Source organism: Schistocerca gregaria, chromosome X (genome assembly GCF_023897955.1).
Source record: "Schistocerca gregaria isolate iqSchGreg1 chromosome X, iqSchGreg1.2, whole genome shotgun sequence".
Lineage (NCBI taxonomy): Eukaryota > Metazoa > Arthropoda > Insecta > Orthoptera > Acrididae > Schistocerca > Schistocerca gregaria.
This window is the reverse complement of record NC_064931.1, coordinates 220,823,218-220,849,629: the sequence shown is the minus strand read 5'-3', so window position 1 is coordinate 220,849,629 and position 26,412 is coordinate 220,823,218. Positions and strand designations below refer to the sequence as shown.

At 42.3% G+C, this 26,412-nt stretch overlaps 1 long non-coding RNA gene across 1 annotated transcript; it reads left to right on the top strand.

Moving 5' to 3' along the window:
- Positions 1–810: 810 nt before the first annotated feature.
- Positions 811–25,564, top strand: LOC126299473 (uncharacterized). The gene is made up of 3 exons (XR_007552816.1): positions 811–919; positions 9,199–9,377; positions 25,394–25,564. It is a non-coding gene; the product is annotated as an uncharacterized LOC126299473 (long non-coding RNA).
- Positions 25,565–26,412: the final 848 nt, after the last annotated feature.

The window sequence follows — 26,412 nt, the reverse complement described above, 5'->3', positions numbered from 1 at the left end:
ACCTGGGCATTCATGCTGCGCGTGAACAGGGCTGTATCATCAGCATACAGCGCCAGTTCGACTCCTGCCACTTTCGGCGCGTCTGCAGTGTACAGGGAGTACAGCGAGGGGCCGAGAACCGACCCCTGCGGCACTCCTGCACGTATCTGCCGGTCTGTGGACGTACCGTCGTCAGCCCTCACGTGGAAGGTTCGTTCGGACAGGTACGACCGCAGCAACGTCATGTGAGACGTCGGTATCCCTTGCTCAAAGAGTTTGAACTCGAGACCGTCGTGCCACACCGAGTCAAACGCTCGGGAGACGTCGAGGAACACTGCGCCAAGGAATTCCCTTATCTCCAGTGCCCTCATGGCCGGTTCTACCACCCGCAACAGCTGGTGGGAAGTGGCATGCTCTTCTCGGAATCCGAACTGCTCGTCCGGGATGATGCCCTCCTGGGTGACGTGTCGCATCAGTCTTCTCGCGTACAGCCTCTCGAAAACTTTCGAGAGGGACGGGAGTAGGCTGATGGGTCGGTAGCTCGATGCCTGGCGTGGGTCCTTGCCAGATTTCAGGATGGCCACGACCTCCGCGTGTTTCCACGCAGAGGGGTAGTCACCCGATCGGAGAATCTCGTTGAAAACATCGGCAAGTTGCCGGTGTAGGCCCGGTGGAAGGTTCTTCAGCAGGAGGTTTGTGACGCCATCGCTGCCTCCGGCCTTCTTGGGGTTCAGCGAGCGAAGTTGTACCGCAACTTCCTCCTCCGTTATCGGCTCGATAACGTCGCCTTCCTCCCTTGCGGCTCGGAAGGTTGGCAGTTGCTCGTGGACTCGCCGCATGTGGTCGTCGTCGATGACGTCGGCCACCGGTGTGAAGTTGGCTGCAAAGGCGTCAGCCAGGACGCTGGCTTTCGCGTCGGGGATCGACCCAGGACGTTACAGTTGAGTAGTGGTTTCAAGTACCCAAGCCAAGTGCATTCATGTTGTGGGGTTCATTTAAGTGGTTCGCTGTTTGGGAGGTTTTCCTGTGAGCACCACTGAGTGTTTGTACTGCCGAAATTTAGCCGCCATGCCGTGGAATTAACTATATTCAAGTACACCAGCGGAATGTTCTGGCTTGAGGCCGTTAGTGTTCCTGTTACCTACCCTGGTCACTAACGTAAATTCAGGCAGTGTCATTTCCTCACCTGTTGTCGCTGTCCAGCACGGTGTGTAGTTTTGACAGCTTAATACATATACATATTTGATCGTGGATAATCACGCCCGTAACATTTGGTTGGTTCAAATGCCTCTGAGCACTATGCGATTTAACTTCTGAGGTCATCAGTCGCCTAGAACTTAGAACTAATTAAACCTAACTATCCTAAGGACATCACACACATCCGTGCCCGAGGCAGGATTCGAACCCTTCGACCGTAGCTGTCGCTCGGCTCCAGACTGTAGCGCCTAGAACCGCACGGCCACTCCGGCCGGCCGTATCATTTGCTGTTTGAATCCTCATGTACCGATTGGTGGCAAGCAAGTCGTTTGTCGATCGGTCTGTGGCTGTCCCTTGGTTGGGTTCCGATGGATTAAGTGTAGTTGGGCTCACTACCTGTCTCACCTAAGTGAACGAGGGCAGACCGACCCCCTGGAGGTTTCTGAGTGCTGCTGCCTTTACTGTTTTTCTCACCGGTGTTTGTCTGTTTCTAATCTATCATAGCCAATTATAAAAAAAATTGGTTTTCTGTGTTTTATGTAAGTAAGTTTGAATTCTGGCAAGTGTATATTTGCTGAAATATTATTGCTGTTGTGTTGTCTTTTCTTTTAGTCCGGTTTCAGCTACTTAAAACATAAGGTTTATGGTTATATTTTTTTTAATTTTGGAAAATTGACTGTGGGCCTTCAGCCTTGGAACCTTATTCTTAAAATTCCCTTCAAGCTAAAAACATTGCGGCTTGGAATCTTAGTATTAAAATTATCTTTCAAGCTTAAACATTGCGGCCTCCTGCCTTTGAAAGGTTATGGTAGTTTATTTTTTAAAATCTTGAAAATTTTACCGTGGGCCTTCAGCCATTTGTATTGCATCTTGTTTATGTATGTCTATCCACCCTTGCCTTGAGGCTTTCAGCCTAGCTATGTAATATATATATATTTGAATTATTTTATTTGCTGTTATAACTGCATTTTTTATCTTGTTGATTTTTAAGATTTCTTGTTTGGAGACCTTCAGCCATGTAAGAATTGCATTTTGAAACTCGGAGTTGTAAAGGTTCGGCTATGTGCCGTTTTGGTTTAAAGGTGTTATTAAATTACAATGTATTACAATTTTAAGGTGAAACTGACCCCAACCTTATTTGGCCCTTTCCCAAATCCTAATCACCTGTTCTGTCCAGCGGGCTAAGCGGGCGTCTCCGAATTGTTCAAAATGTGCTGCTAGCGCGGAAATATAGAATAGTTCGAATCTGTACTGAGAAGAGAGTTAAAAGTAAACTGCTCAGAGCAAGTTTTGCGTCTGCCAATCTGTGAATGTGAATAGCATTAGATTAAAAGAAAATAAGGAATGAAATAGTGAGCCTCAGCAAACTAAAAAAACTTTACTGTGAAATAAAAACAAAAATAATCAAAATAGACGTAGTCCCACTAAATGTGCATAATTTTACGCACTTCTCAAATCATGATCTGCTGCTGACCGACATTTAGTACCGTATTGCTCTACCCCTCAAATTAGCTTCGGTAAGGATGAGTGACGTCCAACATCCGTACATGATTTTCTCTCTAAACAAACTGGCCCACCTTCCTGCTGAAACTGAGAGACTGCATATCTAACACCTGCATTTGTACCTTGTCGTTGCCACAGACTTCTTCGACGAACATTCGAAATCAGACAAATCTTGCAGTCGTCGACGAGGAGAACCATATGAAAGGTATCTGTTGGATTCCTTTCATGTTAATTTCCGAAATTTGTCGTCATTTACGGCATAAATTCGTCTTCTAAATTTACTGTGGTGTTTCTTACTATCTGGGAGGAGACTGAGCAGTGAAACGTGTTACTTTTACACATAAACAATGACGATCTGTCACACTACTACACTTTAAAACACAGTTTATATGCAATTCATGTCACACAGTCTCATACGGAACCTACATCTGCTTTCTTTTATATACTGTATATGATAAGATACTGTCATCCCCCATCCCTTCTGTGTGAAAGAATGAATGAGCAAATGTACACTCCTGGAAATTGAAATAAGAACACCGTGAATTCATTGTCCCAGGAAGGGGAAACTTTATTGACACATTCCTGGGGTCAGATACATCACATGATCACACTGACAGAACCACAGGCACATAGACAAAGACAACAGAGCTTGCACAATGTCGGCACTAGTACAGTGTATATCCACCTTTCGCAGCAATGCAGGCTGCTATTTTCCCATGGAGACGATCGTAGAGATGCTGGATGTAGTCCTGTGGAACGGCTTGCCATGCCATTTCCACCTGGCGCCTCAGTTGGACCAGCGTTCATGCTGGACGTGCAGACCGCGTGACACGACGCTTCATCCAGTCCCAAACATGCTCAATGGGGGACAGATCCGGAGATCTTGCTGGCCAGGGTAGTTGACTTACACCTTCTAGAGCACGTTGGGTGGCACGGGATACATGCGGACGTGCATTGTCCTGTTGGAACAGCAAGTTCCCTTGCCGGTCTAGGAATGGTTGAACGATAGGTTCGATGACGGTTTCGATGTACCGTGCACTATTCAGTGTCCCCTCGACGATCACCAGAGGTGTACGCCGGCCGCGGTGGTCTCGCGGTTCTAGGCGCGCAGTCCGGAACCGTGCGACTGCTACGGTTGTAGGTTCGAATCCTGCCTCGGGCATGGATGTGTATGATGTCCTTAGGTTAGTTAGGTTTAAGTAGTTCTAAGTTCTAGGGGACTAATGACCACAGCAGTTGAGTCCCATAGTGCTCAGTGCCATTTTTGAACCAGAGGTGTACGGCCAGTGTTGGAGATCGCTCCCCACACCATGATGCCGGGTGTTGGCCCTGTGAGCCTCGGTCGTATGCAGTCCTGATTGTGGCGCTCACCTGCACGGCGCCAAACACGCATATGACCATCATCGGCACCAAGGCAGAAGCGACTCTCATGGCTGAAGACGACACGTCTCCATTCGTCCCTCCATTCACGCCTGTCGCGACACCACTGGAGGCGGGCTGCACGATGTTGGGGCGTGATCGGAAGACGGCCTAACGGTGTGTGGGACCGTAGCCCAGCTTCATGGAGACGGTTGCGAATGGTCCTCGCCGATACCCCAGGAGCAACAGTGTCCCTAATTTGCTGGGAAGTGGCGGTGCGGTCCCCTACGGCACTGCGTAGGATCCTATGGTCTTGGCGTGCATCCGTGCGTCGCTGCGGTCTGGTCCCAGGTCGACGGGCACGTGCACCTTCCGCCGACCACTGGCGACAACATCGATGTACTGTGGAGACCTCACGCCCCACGTGTTGAGCAATTCGGCGGTACGTCCACCCGGCCTCCCGCATGCCCACTATACGCCCTCCCTCAAAGTCCGTCAACTGCACATACGGTTCACGTCCACGCTGTTGTGGCATGCTACCAGTGTTAAAGACTGCGATGGAGCTCCGTATGCCACGGCAAACTGGCTGACACTGACGGCGGCGGTGCACAAATGCTAGCGCCATTCGACGGCCAACACCGCGGTTCCTGGTGTGTCCGCTGTGCCGTGCGTGTGATCATTGCTTGTACAGCCCTCTCGCAGTGTCCGGAGCAAGTATGGTGGGTCTGACACACCGGTGTCAATGTGTTCTTTTTTCCATTTCCAGGAGTGTATTTCTAGTTGCATGCTTGATGGTAGCAGACAAGCCTGTCTGCTAGAGAACAGTAGGACCAACGTCGGAACAGGTAGCTACGCTTTATAGAAGCAAAGAGGTTTCTATTCTTAGTATGGTCCTGTCCGTCTCTTGTCATGTTGGTATAGGGAGCTGCCTCTCTGGTCACTTCCGTTTGTATTTGTGAAGCACGCTCGGTAGGAGCGCAGGTCAGTCTGTCCGTGGCGAGCGTCTAAAGTGGTAAGATCTCTGGCTAAGCGCGTGTCTGCTAAGTCCGTAGGACAATGGATTTCTTAAGATCAGCCTAACTGAAAATTTAGTGACCTTTATTTCAGGTTTAGCTCTAAAATATCTAATCTTATTTTAAATTGCAACGCAGTGTAATTCGAGTGTGAAGTTCAGAATATATTCCGGTAGTTGCTTTGTCACTACTTTGTGAGTAAAGTAGAACCACGAGTTGATCAGTAACTCTAACTAAGATCATCAATCTTAAATGCGAATGTGCGTGAGATTATAACGTCTCGTCTTGACAATATTTTTCAATATAGCGACTTTTCTTTATGTTCAACCCACGTGGGGTGTACTTTGTGAGAGCAGTACCACGTGCTTATACAATTGTTTGACCCATCAGGTTAATAGTAAGACGATAGTAACCAGTTCGAGGTTTTTCTTTTGTAAATTGCTTTACGATCTAATTTATTTTAATTATAAAAATTATTGTGGAGTTACACTCTTTGTGTAAACCAAGTTGATCACGTGAAGCATGCGGTGTAATCATCAAAGTCGCCCTCAGCTATTCTTTTCGTCAAGATTTCACAGAGAGTTAGTATGAATTTAGTATACCAGTGTGTGGTAATTACATGACGGACAGGATTGCGCTAGGAACGTAACTTCTTTGGGTGAAAATTGAATCGGTTGGTTGTGGTTAATTTCCTCTTGCATATGTTTCAACGTTCTTCGTGTGTTATTTTATGAATGCAGTGTTGTATGCAGTCTCCCAATCTTGGCTCCGTATTTAATGTGTTCCGTAAGATTACAAACTCACATTTTCACAATCCTAAATAAGGCACCAGCTTAGTTATGACTCAAGTTTAATATGCTGAAATTTCAATGATCAATGTTAAAATAAATTTCCAAATGTAAACTGATTTATTTCTTTTTATTTAAATTCTCATATATATATATATATATATATATATATATATATATATATATATATATATATATCACCGGTTTTCGTATGACTATTAAAAGATTATAATTAATGTTAGTCTGGTTGGGGATTTAGCAAGCTAGACTGGATACCTAGTGAAACAGTTGCGCAGTTGCGCAGTAATGCAAGGTTAACTTCCTCAGATAGCTCACTGCTTTTAACCCGCTTTTATTGTCTATCAGCACCGCTTTCAGAGTGAATTAATGCAACAATATTACACCGACGCTACTGATCAAGGCTTAATTGAAAGTATTTGTTACCTTGCCCACAATCTTCACGCACCACGTTGCTGGGGAATCTGTACTGTTGTTCCTAATATACACCCCGAGTCCAAATTGACGGTGAGGAGTCGGCTGTGTATTGACGCAGCCGAACACAGGCCTGCCAGTTGCCTCCGCAAACGCAGCACGCAGTTCTGCTGTACTCCCCTCGCAACACCTGCGAACCACGGCTGGTGGGCAACGTTCATCACCTGTTATTGTTGACCCATGGTGGCCACTTTGAGGTAAAAATTCAACGATTGCAGAAGAGTTTTTGAATGACTTCGATGTAGTGTGCGTCAAAGTGGCAAGTTTGTCTTCCCGTGTTGACGTTCTTGTCGAAAGTGACAATGTGCACACGATCTGAGGTTGAAAAGACCGTTCGTGGCACGTTGACAAGCTGAACAGTGTACACTGTACACAAGCCGGATCGTCCAGCCCACGCATTCTACTGAACTGCATTGTGAGTGCAGGTTTTATTTTGCCTTCGTTACACATATGATTGTACGTAGCTGATTACTGCGGTCAAAAGAATGTTGACAAAGAGGTTTAAGATTAAAAAAACCGAGCTATACAAGTAATGTGGGAAAAATGTTTTTTCCGTCATCGTCTGGCCACCAAAACTTATGTTTTCCGTGGGTCCCGTAAATCTTTTACGGCAAGCAATGGAACAGTTACTTTGAGAACGATACGAATGTTGTCGATCTCCCATCCGAACTTGTGCTTCGTCTTTCATGAGGTCATACTCGACCATACGTTTAACTCTAATTTTTCCGTCTTTATGATTCTTACATCTGTATTTTAGGATTACGTTCCCAAGAACAAGACAGCCACGTTATACGGTTCTAAAAGATTCCTCCATGAGCGCGCGCGCACACACACACACACACACACACACACACACACACACACACACACACACACACACACACAAGTACACACAAGAATAACCTTACTATGAAATCTTTATAAGAGATTCTCGACGTCCCCACCCACCATCGCCCGCCGAAGTGGCCGTGCGGTTCTAGGCACTGCAGTCTGGAACCGCGAGACCGCTACGGTCGCAGGTTCGAATCCTGCCTCGGGCCTGGATGTGTGTGATGTCCTTAGGTTAGTCAGGTTTTACTAGTTCTAAGTTCTAGGGGGCTAATGACCTCAGAAGTTGAGTCCCATAGTGCTCAGAGCCATTTGAACCACCCACCATCGAGCCTTAATTCCACCCTCCCGCCCACCTCCCACCATCTTACTCAGATTTTCGCCATCATCCTGATTCCATCCTTTGACCTGTCCACTGCTGTAGCACGCGACTCTGATGGTGAGACCTGCCGCGTCACATATACGCAGCAGACACGGAGCACACGGCAACGGGACGGAGACACGCCCCACTGTGCCATGTCACGCCTCCGGGGCGGAATAAAGCTGTCCACACAGTCACAAAGAGATACTATCGTACTCAGTCTACATGCTTACAACATAAGCGCCTGCTGCCCTCTTGTTGATGACCTACGCTGCGAGCTTGGGCTACTGGTTATGGCTATAAAATAACAAGAATATTGCTGTAACACATGTTCTTTAAAAACACACACACACAATTCGTTATTGTCACCCTCAATATAATCCCCTCATCTATCCCTACAACGCTCCGTGCGGATTTTGTATTGATGGATACAGCGATGGGAGTCTTCATCTGTGAATAGCTTGATGATGTGTGCCGCTTCTTCTTTCACTGGTTGAACGCACTAAAATTTTATTCCTTCTGCGGCAGATTTGGCCTTGAGGAATAGACAAACGTTACATGGTGCTATGTCAGGCGGATAAGGTGGACATTCTAACACTAGGATGCTGTAATACCCTAGAAACTTCTTAAGACAATGCGATATTAGCCAGTGGATTGTCTTGATTCAGAACCCATGACTTATTTTTTCACAGCTCGGGTCGTTTTTTTTCTTATTTTATCACGGAGCTGAACAAGAACCTCAAGGCAGTAATGCTGATTAATAGTTCGATCTTCAGGAACCCAATGAAGATGCCCAATTCCATATATCTCGAAAATAATCATCATCACTTTCAATCTCGATTTGCTCATTCGAGCTTTCTTCGCTCTCAGTGAGGTTGGGTCTTTCCAGTGCATGGTTTGGCGGTCAGTTTCTGGATCATAAGTGACAAACCGAGATTCATCATATGTTATCATACTTTTCAAGAAATTAGGATCTTTATCAATGGTATTCAAAGTGTCTATACAAACATTTTCACAAACTTCTTTTCGTTAGATCGTGAGAAACAAACCAGCAGGAGCACTCTCTTAGTTATCCCGACTGAAAATTTGTTCGTTAATCTGGTGATTCGACGTGCTGTGCTACCTTTCACGAACAGCATTACAAGGGGCATTTTCCAACAGGATAATGGTCGCCCACATCCCGCTGTTGTAAGCCAATATGTTCTATAAAGTATCGACATGTTGCCTTGGCCTGCGCAATCACCAGAATTGTCTCCACTCGAGCACGTATGGGACACCAACGGACGACAACTCCAGTGTCATCCAGAAACAGCATTAACCGATCCTGTGTTGTCCGACCAAGTGCAACAGGCGTGGAACTCTATCCCACAAATTAACATTTGGCATCTGTACAAGACAACACATGGACATTTGCATGCTTGCATTCAACATTCTGGTGGTTACACCGGATATTAATGTACTAGCATTTCACATTTACAATGTCTTGTCCCACTCTTAAATTAACTTGGGATCTTGTGATATTACTCTCTTAAATATATTAAAAAGGGCGTTCAAAAAGTTTTGCACAGTCGTCTCTAATTTTTCTATTTTTTTCAGGGCGGGAATTCAATTTTTTGTGAAGATACTTGGAACATTTAGTTATAAGACGGTATATAAAAATATTTTCTCTTACTTATAGGTGAGCCATAATGGACCGCGAAGTAGATGTCAGGTTGCGACAACGGTCGGTGATGGAGTTCCTCTTCAAGACCGGCGATGACTCGGCCACAACGATTCACAGGAAGCTGCTCCCTGTTTATGGGGAGGACACAGTGGATCGCAGCAGTATCCAGCGGTGGTTGCAGAGGTTCAAAGAAGGTAATTTCTCTCTACTGGACAACCCACCATGCGGCAGAAAATCGACGGCAGCGAGTGATGTGATTAAGGAGGCCACTGATCAAACAATTCTAAATGACAGATGTGTGACGACACGACAGCTTGCTGAAATGACTCGTTTGTCATTGGGTAGTGTGGTATCACTGGTACAGTTACTAGGGTGCAGAAAAACCTGTGCACGTTGGGTGTCTAGATTATTGACAAGAGAAATGAAAACGATGAGGAAGAATGTGTGCGAGGGTCTCATGAAGACCTTTACTGAGGAGTGGAAACAGTGTTTTGACGGCGTCATTACCCAGAATGAAACATGGTTTTTTTTGTCTGAACCTGAGAGCAAAACTCATTACATGGAGTGGCGTCATCCGGGTTCCCCACAGAAGAAGGAGCCAAGACTTTCCCCAACAGCATGCAGCATGCCGAAACTTGATGGCCTCCTTCTTCTGGGATAAGTGTGGTGTAATTTTCATTGACTTTTTGGAACCTTGCTCCACAATTCACCGGAACCGTTACTGTTTGTCATTGGACAAGCTGCGACGTGCCATCAAGACATACAGACCAACTGGCTCAGCCCATGAGATTTCACTATGACAATGCCAAACCCAATACAGCCCTTATGACGCAGGAGAAAATCAGGAAAATGCGTTGGAAAGTGTGTCCTCATCCTCCCTACAGTCCGGACTTTGCTCCGTCTGATTTTTACCTGTTTGGTCGACTGAAGGCCCACCTGCGTTGTAAAACATTTGATAGTGAGAAAGACCTCATTTCCTGTGTCAAGCGATGGTATAAAATTCAATCCCCAGAATTTTACCAAGGTGCATTTACATCATGGAAAGAACGTTGGGCCAGATGCATCACAGCTGATGGAGGCTACATTGAGTAGGCTGAATTTATAGCTAAATGTTCAAAGTATGTTCACAAAAGATTTCATTCTCCTCCTGCAAAAAATAAAAAAAAATAGAGACCACTGTGCAAAACTTTTTGAACGCCGTTTGTACCTAGACAAATATATTCGCGAAATTTAATTACGCTGTATTAATTATTTTTTTAATGTTGCGTTTTTTCCCCTTCAGTGTACATAAACGATCTGCGGCACAAGGTAAGCAGCAGTCTGCGACTATTTGTTGCAGAAGTTGTAGTGTATCAGAAACTGTCGTCGCTGTGTAACTATGGGAGGGTACAAGATGGTTTGGACAAAATTTCTGGTTTATGTAACGAATGGTACGTAGCTCTGAATGTATAAGAATGTAAGATATTCAGATGAGTAGGAGAAACAAACCCATAATGTTCGACTACAGTAAGACAGAGTCAAGTCGATTAAATACCTCGGCCTACCGTTGCAAAGCAGTATGAAACAGAATGGACATGTAAGACTTGTAGTAGGGATGGCGAGTGGCCAACTTCGGGTATATTGGGAGACTTTTAGGAAAGTGTGGTTCATCTGTAAAGGAGAATGCCTATAGGGCGCTAGATTAACCTACTCTTGAATACTGCTCGAGTGTTCGTGATCCGCACCAGGTCGGATTTAAGGAAGAGGCGGGCTGCTAGATTTGTTACCGGTAGGTACTACGGAGATGCTTCGGGAAATCAAATGGGAATCACAGGATGGAAGGCGACTTTCTTTCCGAAGAGAGCCATTGAGAAAATTTAGAGAATCGGCATTTGAAGCTGACTGCAAAACAATTCTGCTACCGCCAATGTACATTTCGCGTAACGACCATAAAAATACACTACTAGCCATTAAAATTGCTACACCACGAAGATGACGTGCTACAGACGCGAAATTTAACCTACAGAAAGAAGACGCTGTGATATGCAAATGATTAGCTTTTCAGAGCATTCACACAAGTTTGGCTTCGGTGGCGACATCTACAAGGTGCTGACATGAGCAAAGTTTCCAACCGATTTCTCATACACAAACGGCAGTTGATCGGCGTTGCCTGGTGAAACGTTGTTGTGATGCCTCGTGTAAGGAGGAGAAATGCATACCATCACGTTTCCGACTTTAATAATGCTCGGATTGTAGCGTATAGCGATTGCGGTTTATCGTATCGCGACATTACTGCTCGCGTTGTTCGACATCCAATGACTGTTACCAGAATATGGAATAGGTGGATCCAGGATGGTAATACGGAACGCCGTACTGAATCCCAATGGCCTCGTATCACTAGCAGTCTAAATGACAGGCATCTTATCCGCATGGCTGTACCGGATCGTGCAGCCACGTCTCGCTCCCTGCGTCAACAGATGGGGACGTTTGCAAGACAACAATCATCTGCACCAACAGTTCCACGACGTTTGCAGCAGCATGGACTATCAGCTCGGAGACCCTGGCCGCGGTTACCCTTGACGCTGCATCACAGACAGGAGCGCGTGCGATGGTGTACTCAATGACGAACCTGGGTGCACGAATGGCGAAACGTCATTTTTTCGGATGAATGCAGGTTCTGTTTACAGCATCATGATGGTCGCATCCGTGTTTGGCGACATCGCGGTGAACGCACATTGGAACGTGTATTCGTCATCGCCATACTAGCGTACCACCCGGCGTGATCGTATGGGGTGCCATTGGTTATACGTCTTGTTCGCATTGACGGCACTTTGAAAATTACATTTCAGATGTGATACGACCCGTGGCTCTACCCTTCATTCGATCCCTGCGAAACTCTACATTTCAGCAGGATAATATACGACCGTATGTTTCAGGTCATGTACGGGCCTTTCTGGATACAGAAAATGTTCGACTGCTGCCATGGCCAGCACATTCTCCAGATCTCTCACCAATTGAAAACGTCTGGCCAATGGTGGCCGAGCAACTGGCTCGTCACAATACGCCAGTCACTACTCTTGATGAACTGTGGTATCTGCATGGGCAGCTGTACCTGTACACGCCATCCAAGCTCTGTTTGACTCAATGCCCAGGCGTATCAAGGCTATTATTACGACCAGAGGTGATTGTTCTGAGTACTGATTTCTTAGGATCTATGCACCCAAATTGCGTGAAAATGTAATCACATGTCAGTTCTAGTATAATATATTTGTTCAGTGAATACCCGTTTATCATCTGCATTTCTTCTTGGAGTAGCAATTTTAATGGCCAGTAGCGTAGCATTAGAGAAATTAGGGTTCTTACAGAGACATTTGGACAGTCGTTTTTCCCTCGCTCTTATTGCGAATAGAGCAAAAAGGCAAATGACTTGTGGTGATAAAGGGTACGCTCCGCCATGCACCATGCGGTGACTTGCGGAGTATGTATGTAGATGACAGTCAATTGGCGTCCACCATGTCAAGCACTTAAAAAGTGATTTTTATTAAGTTAGACTGAATAATTTTAGGTGTGTTGTATTGTAAATTATCGTAAAAGTTTTGTGTGGGAAGATTTATGAGCTTTATGTGTAGAGTATTATGAATGGTTATATATGAATGTTGTCATTAATAAATTCTGGATTTGTCCAGAGCGCCAGTTTCAGCACGGTAGTTACGAGTTGTGGGTTACAAGATTGTCCATTGCAGTCAGGGGAAGTAAATAGTTATGTTACAGATACCAGAATCAGATGTCATTGTTGTTACTTATCCTGAGGGATGGTTCAAGAAGGTGTGCTCGCCCATCTCATCCTGCTCACATTGGGTGTTACGTGGAAGTATTTGTTGCCATTATTCACATTCCGTGTACCAAATTGTTTACGTTACAAGACAGAGTCGTCTTTACCGTGATAGCGTCATTGGAGTTACTTTTTGTGTCGTTGCGGTTAGCCACGCCACTGAGGCGTTGTGCCTTTGTTTGCTCTCTGTATAGTTCCTCTGCATGAGTATCATGACGCCTAACCACAGCTTCAATAAGAGAACAGTAATGATGATACAGTTTGCAACCAAGAAATCCCTTTACTGTACACTACATATTGTATGTTTTGAGAGGCCAGACAAACGTGTGGTTCCTGAAGAGGGGCAGCAGCCTTTTCAGTAGTTGCAGGGGCAACAATCAGGATGATTGACTGATCTGGCCTTGTAACAATAACCAAAACGGTCTTGCTGTGCTGGTACTGCGAACGGCTGAAAGCAAGGGGAAACTACAACCGTAATTTTTCCCGAGGGCATGCAGCTTTACTATGGAGAGCTGCATGAAACCAGTCTCAGGACTGACGATCACAACAACAACACATATCGTTTACAATATCTACAGTAGGGCGACTGTGCTACATGTATCCCTATTGTGAATAAGAAAATATAATTTTAAATACTCTTGTGCTAACTTACATCCTTCATAGATGAGTGTCATTTCTACGTTGTCTTCGTGGGTGTACATTGCATTGACAAAAACCTTGAACCTTGAACTACGGACGATTGAATGAATGACCGATGTGCATTTTCTATGTCTCTCCATTTGTTTACTGTCAACTTCTGCAGACGCCTTACCGTAGCCAAAGTTATGCGTGTTAGTACAGGAGAATCAAAGTCAGTTTGTGTAACGTTTTTAGTGACGTCATGTTTCCGTGAATGGTACACTGTGATACGTCTTGAGGAGAGGAAGTGGATTACCAATGAAATATATAGGGTGTTATTTAAAAAAAATATATTGCTGTCAATATTTTCGTAACGAACAAAATTACAAGAAAATCATTCACGCTGGTTAATTTCCCCCTACAATGTAGAAGTTATCTGGAATGGACAGGATAAATGTGGTGCCCTGTATATCCCTTGTGGCGAGTAAACAGCTGTCCTGCCCCGTTCCGTTCTCTCAGTGACGCTGTTTCCACATACTGTATGAGTACCTCTGGTATTACTGTTTGGAAACCATAAGCGTAAGTGACAATGAAAGTGTGAGAGAGGCGTGGAAGTGTGTTGTGAAAGCCTAGTGGCTGAGGCCACTCTCCAGTTCCCTGTCGAGCACGCTGGCCAGCTTATCGGCGCAGCAGGAAGCTCTACGTAGCTGAGCCAGCAGCGCACGACGCAGCGACCTTATCTGTTTTGAGTGCAACCGTTTCGTATCGAGAACGGGGGAGGGGAGTGAGAGAGTCTATTCCAAGTTTGGTTTTCCCTTTGCCTCTGTGCGACCTGAAGTAGCAGATGTACACAAGAAGCTGTTTGAGCTTACATATCAAAAGCTGTTGTGCTTACTATGCGATATATTTACTAACAAGGCACCTGAAGCAGAAAATATTTCCTCAGAATTTCTAAGATACATGGGAGAACATAAAACGACGAAACTATTCCTCCATTTACACAGGATACACGAGACTGGCGAAATATCCTCTGCTTCAAAAGTGTGTAAAAATTCCTATTCAAAAAGTTTAATAATTCAAGGTTGCAAAAACACTGACAAGAATTTTTTACGGAAGAATAGAAAGACCCGTAGGAGCGGAACTGGAGAAAATGACGTCGGTTTCAGAAGAAATGAAAGTTCGTTCGAGGCAATACTGATCTTTTCCTATAGGACAGATTAAATAAAGGCAAACATACATTTAAAGCAGTTGTAGATTCAGAGAAAGCTTTTGACAATGTTGACTGGAATAACCTCTCTGAAATTTTGAAGGTAGCAAGAGTACAATACACGGAGCCAAATACACAAGCTACACCTTGTATAACCAGGCTGTCGTTACAAGAGTCGAAGGACATGAAAGGGAAACAGTAATTGTGAACGGAATGAGACAGGGTTGTAACCTATTCTAGATATTACTCAATCCGTATACTGAGCAAGATTGTAGGAAACCAAAAAGAAATTCAGGAAAATAATTAAAGGTCAAGGGGGCGAAATAAAACTTTGAGGTTTGTTATTGACATTGTAATGCTGTCAAAGACGGCAAGGACTTGGACGAGCAGTTGAACGGAAAGAATAGTGTCTTGAAAAGAGGTTATGGACTGAACATCAGCAAAGTCAAACAAGTTAATAGAATCTAGTCGAATTAAATTAGGTGATGCTGAGGGAATTATATTAGGAAATGAGACAGTGAATGTAATATATGGTTTTTGTTGTTTGGGCAACAAAATAGCTAGCAATGGCCGAAGCAGAGACGATACAAAGTGCAAACTGGCAACAGTAAGAAAGGCATTTCAGGAAATTTATTAACACTGAATATAAATTTAAATACTTTTCTGAACGTTTTTGTCTGGAATGCAGCCCAGTATGGGATCACACATGGACGACAAACAGTTTAAAAAATTAGAAAGAAGCATTTAAAATGTGACGCTACAGGAGGATACTGAAGATTAGATGGGTGGATCGAATAACTGGTGAGGAGGTAATGAATCGTATTGGGGAGAAACCTTGACTAAAACAAGGGATCGATCAAAATGATACATCTCGAGGCAGCAAAAAATCGTCAGGTTGATAATAGAGAGATGTACGGAAGCTGTGGCGAGGGGATAAAAATCGTCGAGCGAGACCAGTAAGAAGGTTAAAATGGATGAATGTTACGGCAGTTATGCAGAGATGAAGGGACTTGTACAGTGCAGGAATCGTCGTATTTGAGATGTCCAGCTACAGACATGTTCTGTCTGTTATTTTATGAAGCATTTGAAGGAGGCATGTACGGCAAACAACGCATCCAATAGACTCACAGAGACCAATGATAGGGGAGAGAGTAATAATTCTAACATGAGAGAAATATACGCCGCTATTGTCAGACAAAACCAACCTGGAAAAGAGAATAAAGCACAAGTCCTGTCAGCTTACAAAAGGAAGATAATCAGACAAATAATTTTATTACTGAAGTATTAAGAAAGAATAAAGAATACGGAGAATTTAAATCAAGCACGTTATGCAGAGAACAAGGTCTCAGTGTGTAAAAAAGGGCGTAGCGGGAAACACGACGTCAGACGAGAAAAGTTAGAAGGAAAACCTCAGGAACCTTAAACCAACACCTTAAGTAAAGAAGAAACGTACAGAAAGAGAGTTGCGGAGTATAAACACGAATTCATACAAAGTAAACCAGAAAACGCTAAGACAAAAAAAGAGAAAACAGTTGCAAAGTGGATACGCACGACCAACATAGAGCACACCAGTCGAAACAAGATCTTAAAAGATCAAAGAAAGCTAGAAGGAAACATGCAGATGACGAGTTACACGAGCTTGGAACATGGGAAGCTTTTTTTTTTAAAAAAAAAAGATGAGTAGTCGTATGGGAAAGAACACGCGGATTATGATATCATAATGGAAGATGAGCAAATTGGAACCCTTCAAACTGAACGGTAAACAGGAGAAACGGAAATCACGGAGAAGCAGGTCTCAGTGTCATGTGTAAGTTGGGCAGAAAACGCAGAGTTTTGGCGGCTCATATAAGAAATACAAGACTATAAAATTGCTATTGAGAATCAGAAGAATCCAATGAAAATAATTAAGGCTTTAAGGAAGCATTTTTATTTGGCAGACCGCTACGGTCGCAGGTTCGAATCCTGCCTCGGGCATGGATGTGTGTGATGTCCTTAGGTTAGTTAGGTTTAAGTAGTAGGTTTAAGTCCCATAGCGCTCAGAGCCATTTTTTTCTTTCGATTCCTCATGGACAAATCACAGTTCAGAGGTTGCTAGCGAGCCTGTTGATATTCATACCATGTAAATTACAATCGCCATTTTTTCATTTTTTCTGTGACCTTATTTGGAAGACTTATAGAATAGATATTTGTTACTGAAGGGAGTTTTAAAAAGACAGTACATTCCCTGGTATGAGGTTATATTTAACATTAATCGTGAATTATAAATTGTCACAGCCATTCTATTAAAATAAATCATGCATTTCAGTTTGATGGCGAATTGGAGAATGCGGGAGGCATTGCCGTGTAAACTAAAAGTGTATTGGTAAGTAATATTCATGCTCTATCAGGCGTAGATAATAGCGGACACTGAACAGAATAAGTTTTTACTATTATTAACTAGAAAAAATGAATGCAGTTTAATTGTGTGATTCGAAAATAAAACTAATTCAAAAGTGGTTCAAATGGCTCTGAGCACTACGGGACTTAACTTCAGAGGTCATCAGTCCCCTAGAACTTAGAACTACTTAAACCTAACTAACCTAAGGAAGGGCTGTTGGAACGCCTCTCAGAAGCGTAAATCAGGCCACTGAGTGTTTCAGACCTGTGTATTTGTCTCATATGGTTAAGGCTTACACAGTAAACAAAGTTTCTTTTGAAGATAACGAATATTTTATGGAACTTCTTGCAATTTTTTTGTTTAATTTCAGTAATTTATATGTAAAAGTATTTAAAATATTACATGGTAATTCCATGACAATGTTACAAACTTTCAGGAATGGTGGGGAGAGATATATGAAACTGCTTTACGTAAGGGACCCCGGTTCAGAAACGACCGAGTGGAAAGTCGATATGATACTTCTGACAATGGACCTCTTCTGCTGCAAGATCCTTGCTTTCCATATTTTGAGAGGAGGTACTGTGGACCAAAACAAGAAAGAAATGTCCAGTAACGTGTGCTTGAAAGTGCATACTGTAAGAGCTATGAGCATTTGGTCATCTTTTCTAATGTGAGAGACATCTCTTCCATTGAACAAGTACCCATAGCTCATAAGGTATGCGTTTTAGAGCCCGTGTTTACTGGACTTTTTTTGTTTTGGTCCATACTACCTCTTCCCAAAATAAGGAAAGGTAAGAGCTTTCAGTAGAATAGGTCCAATGTCAGAGGTATCGGATCGATTTTCGCTTAAAACTTTCGACTCGGTTCTTTCCGGACCAGGGTCTTTTACTTGAAAGTCGTACATTTACCACTCTTCATCAACCCTGAAACTTTGTAGTATCGTCACGCACTGACCTTGCATATCAACACAACACTTGTTCATCACGGTGTTATATGAGGGCATGCTGAAAAGTGATGCCTCCGAATTTATTATGTGAAAACTCTTAAGAGTTTTTCGAAACAAAACAAACGTCGATAACGTTCTAAATCATTATTCTTCATGTCTACATATTTACAGTATTTCTCAACACAGTTACCCTGACGACGAACCTGCCAACGAGAGATCAATTTGTTGATACCGTCACTGCAGAATGTTTGACTTTGTAGATGGAGCCAAACCTCACCTCTGTGTATACCGCTTCATCACTATCAAAGTGAAGTCCTCAAATGTGTTCTTTAACTTTTGGAAACAGGTGAAAATCGGATGGGACCAAGTCGGAAATGTACAGAGGATGATCGATGACAGTGAACCCGAGGCACTGGATTGTTGTAGATGTCGCAGCTCTTGTATGTGGTCTGGCATTGTCGTGCTGAAGGAGACGGTGCTCCATGTGTGGGCGAACTCTTCGAATTCAAAACTCGATTGCAGCACACTGTTTCTCACACACCTATATGCACTAGTCACATTAGTGGGACAACTTGTCAAAAGCCTGAATAACTATCTTTGGCCGAGCAAGACTTGCAGGAAGAGACTCAATGAGGTTCTGGAAGGTACAGACAGGGATGTGGAGCCATGTCAACTCCAGTGCCGTGACCAGCTGCGTTAGGTTCCTCGGTTGAGGATCCATGGCGCGAACAGTCCTCTCGAGGTGTCCCACAGATTCTCGATGCAGTTTTAGTACGGGAGTTTGATGGCCAGGCAAGTAAGGTGAACTTATCCAGGTGCTCTTCGAGCCATGCACGTACACTGCGAGCTGTGTGAAACTCTCCATTGTCCTGCTATGCCGAGGAAAAACAAACTTCATATCGTGGTGGATGTGGTCGTCAAGGATTGATATATACTTGTGTTGATCCATTGTACCTTCCAGAATGACGAGATCACGAAAATATTCCTCAGACCATAATACTCCGTCCTCCGGCATGGACCCTTACGACGATCTTCGCAGGGTGTTTACTTTCAGACGTTTCACGCCAACGGCCATCTGTCTGTTGGAGGATAAAACGTGATTCATCTGAAAATGTCACCTGTGACCACTCAGTGGGCGTCCAATTAGCGTGCGAATTCCAGCCTTCGTCGCCGATGAACGGCAGTCGACATGGGTGGCTGAATCAGGCGCCTGCTGCGGAGGCCCGGACGCAGCAACGTTCGCTGAATTGTCTTTAAGGAAACACTGATGGTAGGCCCTTCGTTCACCTGGGTGGTCAGCTGCTCAGCAATTGCACGTCTATTGCCAGTACACATCTCTGCAGCCGTCGTTCACCCTTGTCTTCTATGGGCCTTTAATCACCACAGTGTTGCCTCGACAGTGGTTTTGAATTGCACCATTTTGCCACGCACAGTGTACGTTAACCACGGCGGCACGCGAATAGTTTACAAATTTAGCCGTTTCGGAAATGCTTCCACTCTTGGCCCGAAAGTCAATGATCATACACTTTTCGACGTCACATAAATCGCTCCATTTCAGCATTTTTTCATTTCATTTTATGATCCGTATTGGAGCACATTAGTCAACATTATTAATTAGGTTCTTCTGTTTTTGTTGGCACAATAATTTTTCATTCTTCCAGATCGTGCCCTTCTTTCCTCAATCCAAAATCACCCTTCCCATTCTCTGTTTGCTATTTTTTATTGGTTTTATTGTTTGTCCTGAAGTATATTGAGCGCGTCTGTCCTGCGTTTCAAATCCTCTATCATAATCTGTAATTTCATTATGTCCTCCTTGAGCTCTGCGATCCATCTACTGCGACTTTTACAATTCCATAAGTTCTCAATTACTATTTTGCTAATTCTATTTTCTGGTGTCCTTATCAAATGTACTAGGAAAGAGACCCGTTTCTTTTTCATTGTATTTGTCAATGGTTATATTTCTTTATAAACTGTTTCATTTTAACTCATTCTGCAAACACCGTCTTTTGGTATTATTTATTTATTTATATATGTTCCGACTACCTTTCTTTCTATTTTGAGTAATCTGTCTATTGCTAAAGTGGTGGTTGTTTTAAATATAGTTTAGCTAGCATATGTTATTTGCGGCTGTGTGACTCTTTTGTAGTGTTTCAGTTTTGTGGCTACTGAGAGGCATTTTTTGGTATTTGTGTTTTTGATAACATGATGTGTTTTAATTAGTTTGTTTATTATAGTTTGCCGTGATGGTTTCTCATTCAGGTTGCGTATTATTATTTTTCCCAAATATTTAAACTTTTCAACACTTTTATGTCGTCTTCTCCATCTCTAGTTTTGTTTGCCAGTGGCGGTTCTGTTAGCATTATTTCTGTTTTTTCAAAAGATATTTTAAGGCCAATACTCTGGGCTATTTCCTGTGATGGCAGTTTTCGTTGTTTGGTTTCTTGAATGTTGTTGGTGAGGAGAACTACGCCATCAACAAATCCTAAACAGTTCAACTTTATTCATCTTTTTGTGTTCCAACCTTAATGTTCTTTGAATTGTCCTTGTACCATTCCCTCATTATGTATTCAAGGGTACATTTAAAAAGGAGTGGCAAGAGGCCGTCTCCCGGCCTTAAATCAGTTTTCACCAAGAATCATTCAGAAAGTCCTATCTGAACTTAATTTTCGAATTTGTGTTTGTTAAGGTAATTTCTACCACTTTAAGTAATTTTTGGTGGATTCCGAAATGTCTCAAAATTTTTAGCAGTGAGGGTCTATGGATAGAAACATACGCTTCCTTAAAATCTACAAATGTAAGTGAGAGAGGACTGTTTCGTTTGTGGCAACAATCCATGATTAATTTCAGAGTAATTGTTTGTTCGGCACAGCTTATGCAAGGTGTGAAGCCTCCTTGGTATTCCCCCAGTTCCTTATCCAGTTGTTCTTTGATCCTATTGTGTAAAATCTTGTCAAAAATTCTGTAGGCACAATCCAAGGGCGAGATTCTTCTATAGTTGTCTGTAACACTTTTGTCTCCTTTCTTATGAAGTGAGTTATTTATAATTATGGTCGTTTCTTCTGGATTTTTTTCTATTGCCTAAATATTTTGCAAAATAATAGATAAAGATATCTGAGCTATTTTACCAGTATACTTCACATTTCCGCAAACACTTGATTTTCACCACATGCTTTGTAGTTTCTCGTTTCTTTAATTGCAATTTCTATTTATTTTACTGTAGATGGGTTTATATTTTCTGGTTTGATTTTTACAGGGGTGCTTGTGTCTATTGTTAAAGGCTTTTCAAGTTCATCACAGTTCAAGAACATGGTAAATGCTTCTGGCAATATTTCCGCGTTTTCCTTGTTATTGAGGGCTATTCTTCTATCTTTATTTCTCAGCAGTAATGTGAAACGATTGTAACTACGTAATTGTTTATCAAACGCTTTGAAATACTCTCTGGAATTGGTTTTGTAGTAATTTTCTTCAGTAGAGCTCATTAGATCCACTTGATATTGCCGCTTTGTTTTTCTGATAATTTGAGAGAATTTTTTTCTCATGTTTTTGAGGTTAGTTGCATTTTCTTCTGTTTTATGAGTTTGAAATTTTGTTCAAGCTTGATGTCTTTCATCATGAATTTCATCACATTCGTAGTCTATCATGTATGTTTTTTACGTTGATTTACTGAGGCCGATTCATCAGCATGTTGGTTTAAAATTGGTATTAGTTCCTCAAGATTATCCGTTGCTATTGTATTCTGTGTGTTTTCTGGTATTTTCATTTTTTTATTAATTTATGTGGATCATACTTTCTTTTGTCTCCAATTGCTCTCTGTGTTTTTTTCCTTAATGGGTTGAATTGGATTTTGCTTTTGACCAAATAATGGTCTGAACATGTGACTGTTCCTCTCTCTACTTTAACGTTTCGAATTTCTTTATGGTCCGGCTGCCACTCTCCTCTTGTCCAATCTGGATGTTTCCAAGTCATAAGTTTGCTTAGTTTTCTTTCAAAACATGTGTATTTAGAGAAGAACCCATATGTTCTGCAAATTTCAACCAGCCTTTGTCCGTTTCTGTTAGTTTGTTTATGTGGGGCCCATTTTCCAGTTATATCTCTGTACTTCTTACCCTTTGCCAGTTGGGGATTTAAAATCTCCTATTAAGATCTTTACGTTGTTTTTATTGACTTGATTTATTGTCTGATCCAAAAGATCCCAGAATTTGTCTACTTTACCATATCTTTTGTTAGAAAATTTTTCTTATTGGTAGAGACATGGGCGTTTATGATAGTATAGATTGTGGTTTTCAGAGTTAAGTTTGTGATTCGTGGAGAAATAGCTTTAAAATCAGTTATTAAATCTATCACTTTCAAGTTTACTATACATCCTGTTCCGAAATGTGGGCAGTATTTCAAAACTTTTTGTCTGATTTTCCATTGTAAATTCTGTAACCTTTAGATTCAAATGGATCTTCTGTTGTATTTCTCATTTCCTGGAGTCCTGCTGTCCAGTTCATTTGTGAAGTTTTTGAGCTTTCCACTTTACAGGTAAGAGTTTGTTATGTGTTGCAATGTAGTTAACGTGTTTATGTTCTATTTTGGTATTGCTCGTTTATGACAGTTGAGTGATTTAAAGTGATGCGATTCATTTGAGTCTTCCAGTTGGCTACCCATCGAATCCGATGTAGCCTTCTCCTTCCCTACTGGATTGGACGGTGGAAATTTTTCTCTGGAAACCCTTTTCATATTTGACTGTCAGAGGCTACCAACCTCAAATTGAGCTAGCTCGGTGTTACACTGATGTTATTAATCAGTCGCCACTAACATGTGGAACAGATGTTGTTGGGGCACCGCCACTGAACTGTCGTGCCCTTAGTGCTAGTTTTGTTACACCCCAGGTATTTTATTTCTCCGGCACCCACCATATCTGGCGAGCATCCTCCTATACGCTACCTGGGGAGACGCTCGATACGAGACTAGCAACTCCCCCCAGCCGTTTCCGCATTAGGACAACGATCCTACTTTTTCCCTCGTTCCCCCGACACGCTGTAGATACCCTCCACCGCAAATGCTACCACCTGCCATCTGTGAGTGGTTGTTGAACGTTGACGTCGCATACCGGCGGTGGTCATATTAATGTGACTGGACCGCGTAGTCATGTTTGACACCGCCAGGTTGCATGCTGCAGTTCGGAGATCTCTAGCGGCAAAGGGCTGTAAATAAAGACATGAAGAACAAGAATATAAATGCTATGAACGTTTGTTTTATTTAAAAAGATTAAGAGTTTTCGCATAAAAAATTTCCAGGAATAACTTTTCAGCATGCCCTCTTACGCCTCTCGAAACAACAATGACAAATCGTGAATCGGCTCCACTAGAAGTAACAACAAATCTCCCAGAACTGTTTACGTAATATTTCATCTAACCCAAAAGTGAAGTATTCCCATAGAATGTACTTATCAATCTAATGAAATGGAAGAAGATTAAAAGAGGAAAATCAGTATCATTTCTACAGCCTGTCACTATCATTTATGTCAACATTTACGCTATTTCATTTTTTTAAAGATAAGTAGTTTTATTAAACTTAAACTTTTCTTTATATTTTCTACTATGCTGAAATGGAAAAATGCAACGCTGATTAAGGTTCACTAATTTTAATCATCATTTCACTACTACTTAACACGTCATCCTTGTCATTCAAATACTTTAAAAAGGAAAACGTAAGAAGAACTGTTTAGTTTCAGTTTAAAACTGCAGTGAGTTTTCTTCAGTTTTTGCGCTATGAGAAATGCTTATGAAGCACGGACGAGCAGACAAATAAATCGGAGAATGAGAAGAAAGAGCAAAGGGAAGAAAGGAACCTGACTGTGTAAAAAAAAAAGCAATAAAAAGGACTGTTCTCTCATTTCTGTGCTAGTATTTATTAACAGCACGCGTTTTGCACTAGATTTGTTGATTTAAATTATCAAATGAAGAGAGATACTAATACACCCTGAATCGAAACCTTCACCTCGAACTTTACACCATGTAAGCTTTATTCCCTCGTTTAACTACACATTACTGCCACACTCATATGAGGACAGCTGCCCGCATTTAATTAAGTGTAGCCAGACGACCATTATATGGCATCCATTTTCTACCTACAACATGCGCAGGACGACATTTTGTTACGAACATTTTTGTATTGCTGATATGCAAGGAATCGCGCTGTGCAGTCTGAATGTGTGAATTTTTTTTTTGATGCTGTTTATTGCTTGATTATTTTCATCGTTAGACTTATTTTTCACACTTATTAGTACATTACCGCGTAAAATCTCCCTTTGCATCTCTGCAACGTTAGTAATGACTGTCAATAGTCCACAGTCTGGAAACTGGAACACGATTTACTACAGAAGGGGGTTGCACATTCCTGCTTCATCTACATCTACATCTACATCCATACTCCGCAAGCCACCTGACGGTGTGTGGCGGAGGGGCCAAAAGGCCCAACAACCTCTTGCTGATAAGCCTCGGTACCTATCTCTTCCTCCATCCTTCGCCTTGTAACTGGTGACAAAGCAGCCGTTTAAGACGATGCACTTACGTTGTTCTTGCAAGCACCTTTGATGGGATGGAGAGTGCTCTCTCTCAGGCAAGCAACTGCCTACAGCGGGCTAAGGGAAAGTTGTGAGAGGCACATCAAATGAAACCATGTATATTTTTTGCATCTATCAATGTTTTTAGTTACTTGTCTACCAGCTAGCGCTCGTGTATGGGCTTTCAGTTTGACTGGCTGCAAAGACAGCCAGCTAAATGCTCTCATACCTGCTGTCAAACAAATGCGATATGTTTAAAAGTCCTAGGAAGTTGAGTAACGCAAGACAGTAAGGGAAAGAACTTTCTCCAAGAAAAAAAATCAGGAGAGAGATTGACCGATACCGAAAGTGGCCACAAACAACTGAAAGAAACAGCAGTCCCCATATTTACACTTTTACATAGCCGTGGTCAGCAGACCTGTATTCACGAAGTTAGTACAAGTGAAATACTGATTACGGAGCGCAGATATTTCGCACGACAAAATTAAGTTCAGATATAAAGTGATGTGTTAACTCGCCAACCAAATGCACATTAACATCATTTAATTGCAGGTGATAAGGTAGCAGTGCCCGATAATGAATAGAGTGACCTCCATAATTCCATAATGTAAAATTGAGGTAATGATAATAACAATCAAAAACTATTTGAGGCTTAATTTTCCTAGTCTAATTATTACTTAAAACATGTTCATATTTTACAGGTTTGAATAAAGGAGACCCCCTGACGATGGCACAAAGGCGCTGAAACATGTTTGGATCTAAATGAAGAAACTGTATTTTACATAACAGGCTGAAGTTATATTCAGTAATTTTATCTGCAAACACGGTCAATGCAAGAGCAGCAAAACCAAATGATGAATAAATTTCTTAAATCATTGCAGCACTCAGATATTTCTCACATTTTCGAATGATGTATTTCTCTGAATTGAAGTTTCTTTGAAGTTATGCTATAGCGTTAGACTAAACACTAATTTAAAGAAATTATCAATTTATTATTATTATGTTTATTATTATTGTACACGTGTAGGTCGCTACAAGAGCATACGAAGCGTCTACTTGAGGTGAGATTTTCTCATGCGCCAACTTCTTTCATCTTCTTACTACGAATTTTCTTCCTTTCATCAGACTAAGTTGTTACTGTTTTGAATTTATTGACCTCTTTCCTCGCTTTCCACTTGAGTACTTTGTGCTTGTCTGTCTTGTACTCTATATCTGAGTCTGTTATGACAGCACCCTTCCGGTTTTTTCTGACTACCGTGATGCGTTCATGTTATTATCGCATGTTTTTTATGTTATTACTATCATTATGTTCAAATACGATGGTCATCCAGAACGTAAAGAAAGATTGTGTACCACACCCAGAGCCGATCGCGATCGCAAGGGTGGCAGTAAGCTCCTTCCCCGTCTTAGTGTAAGCTGAGTTTTGTTATGCATCTGTTTACGTCTCTTTGTTCTGTAACCGCTCATTGAAAATGCCGCCAAATGCGAAGTACTTGCTGTCATTCGTAATCTTAATGCAGAAAATCTTCGCCCTATCGATATTTATAGGGAAATCATTAGCAGCAGAGAAGTACAACATGGAAATTGAAAACTTGATTTCATGTCATAATAAGCGTTTTCACTGTTATGGCTACAACATTGAAAAATAGACGAAGATACTCTTACTTTGGAAATAAAATTTTGTGTTGACATCTTTCGTTTTTATTTAGTTATGCCAAAA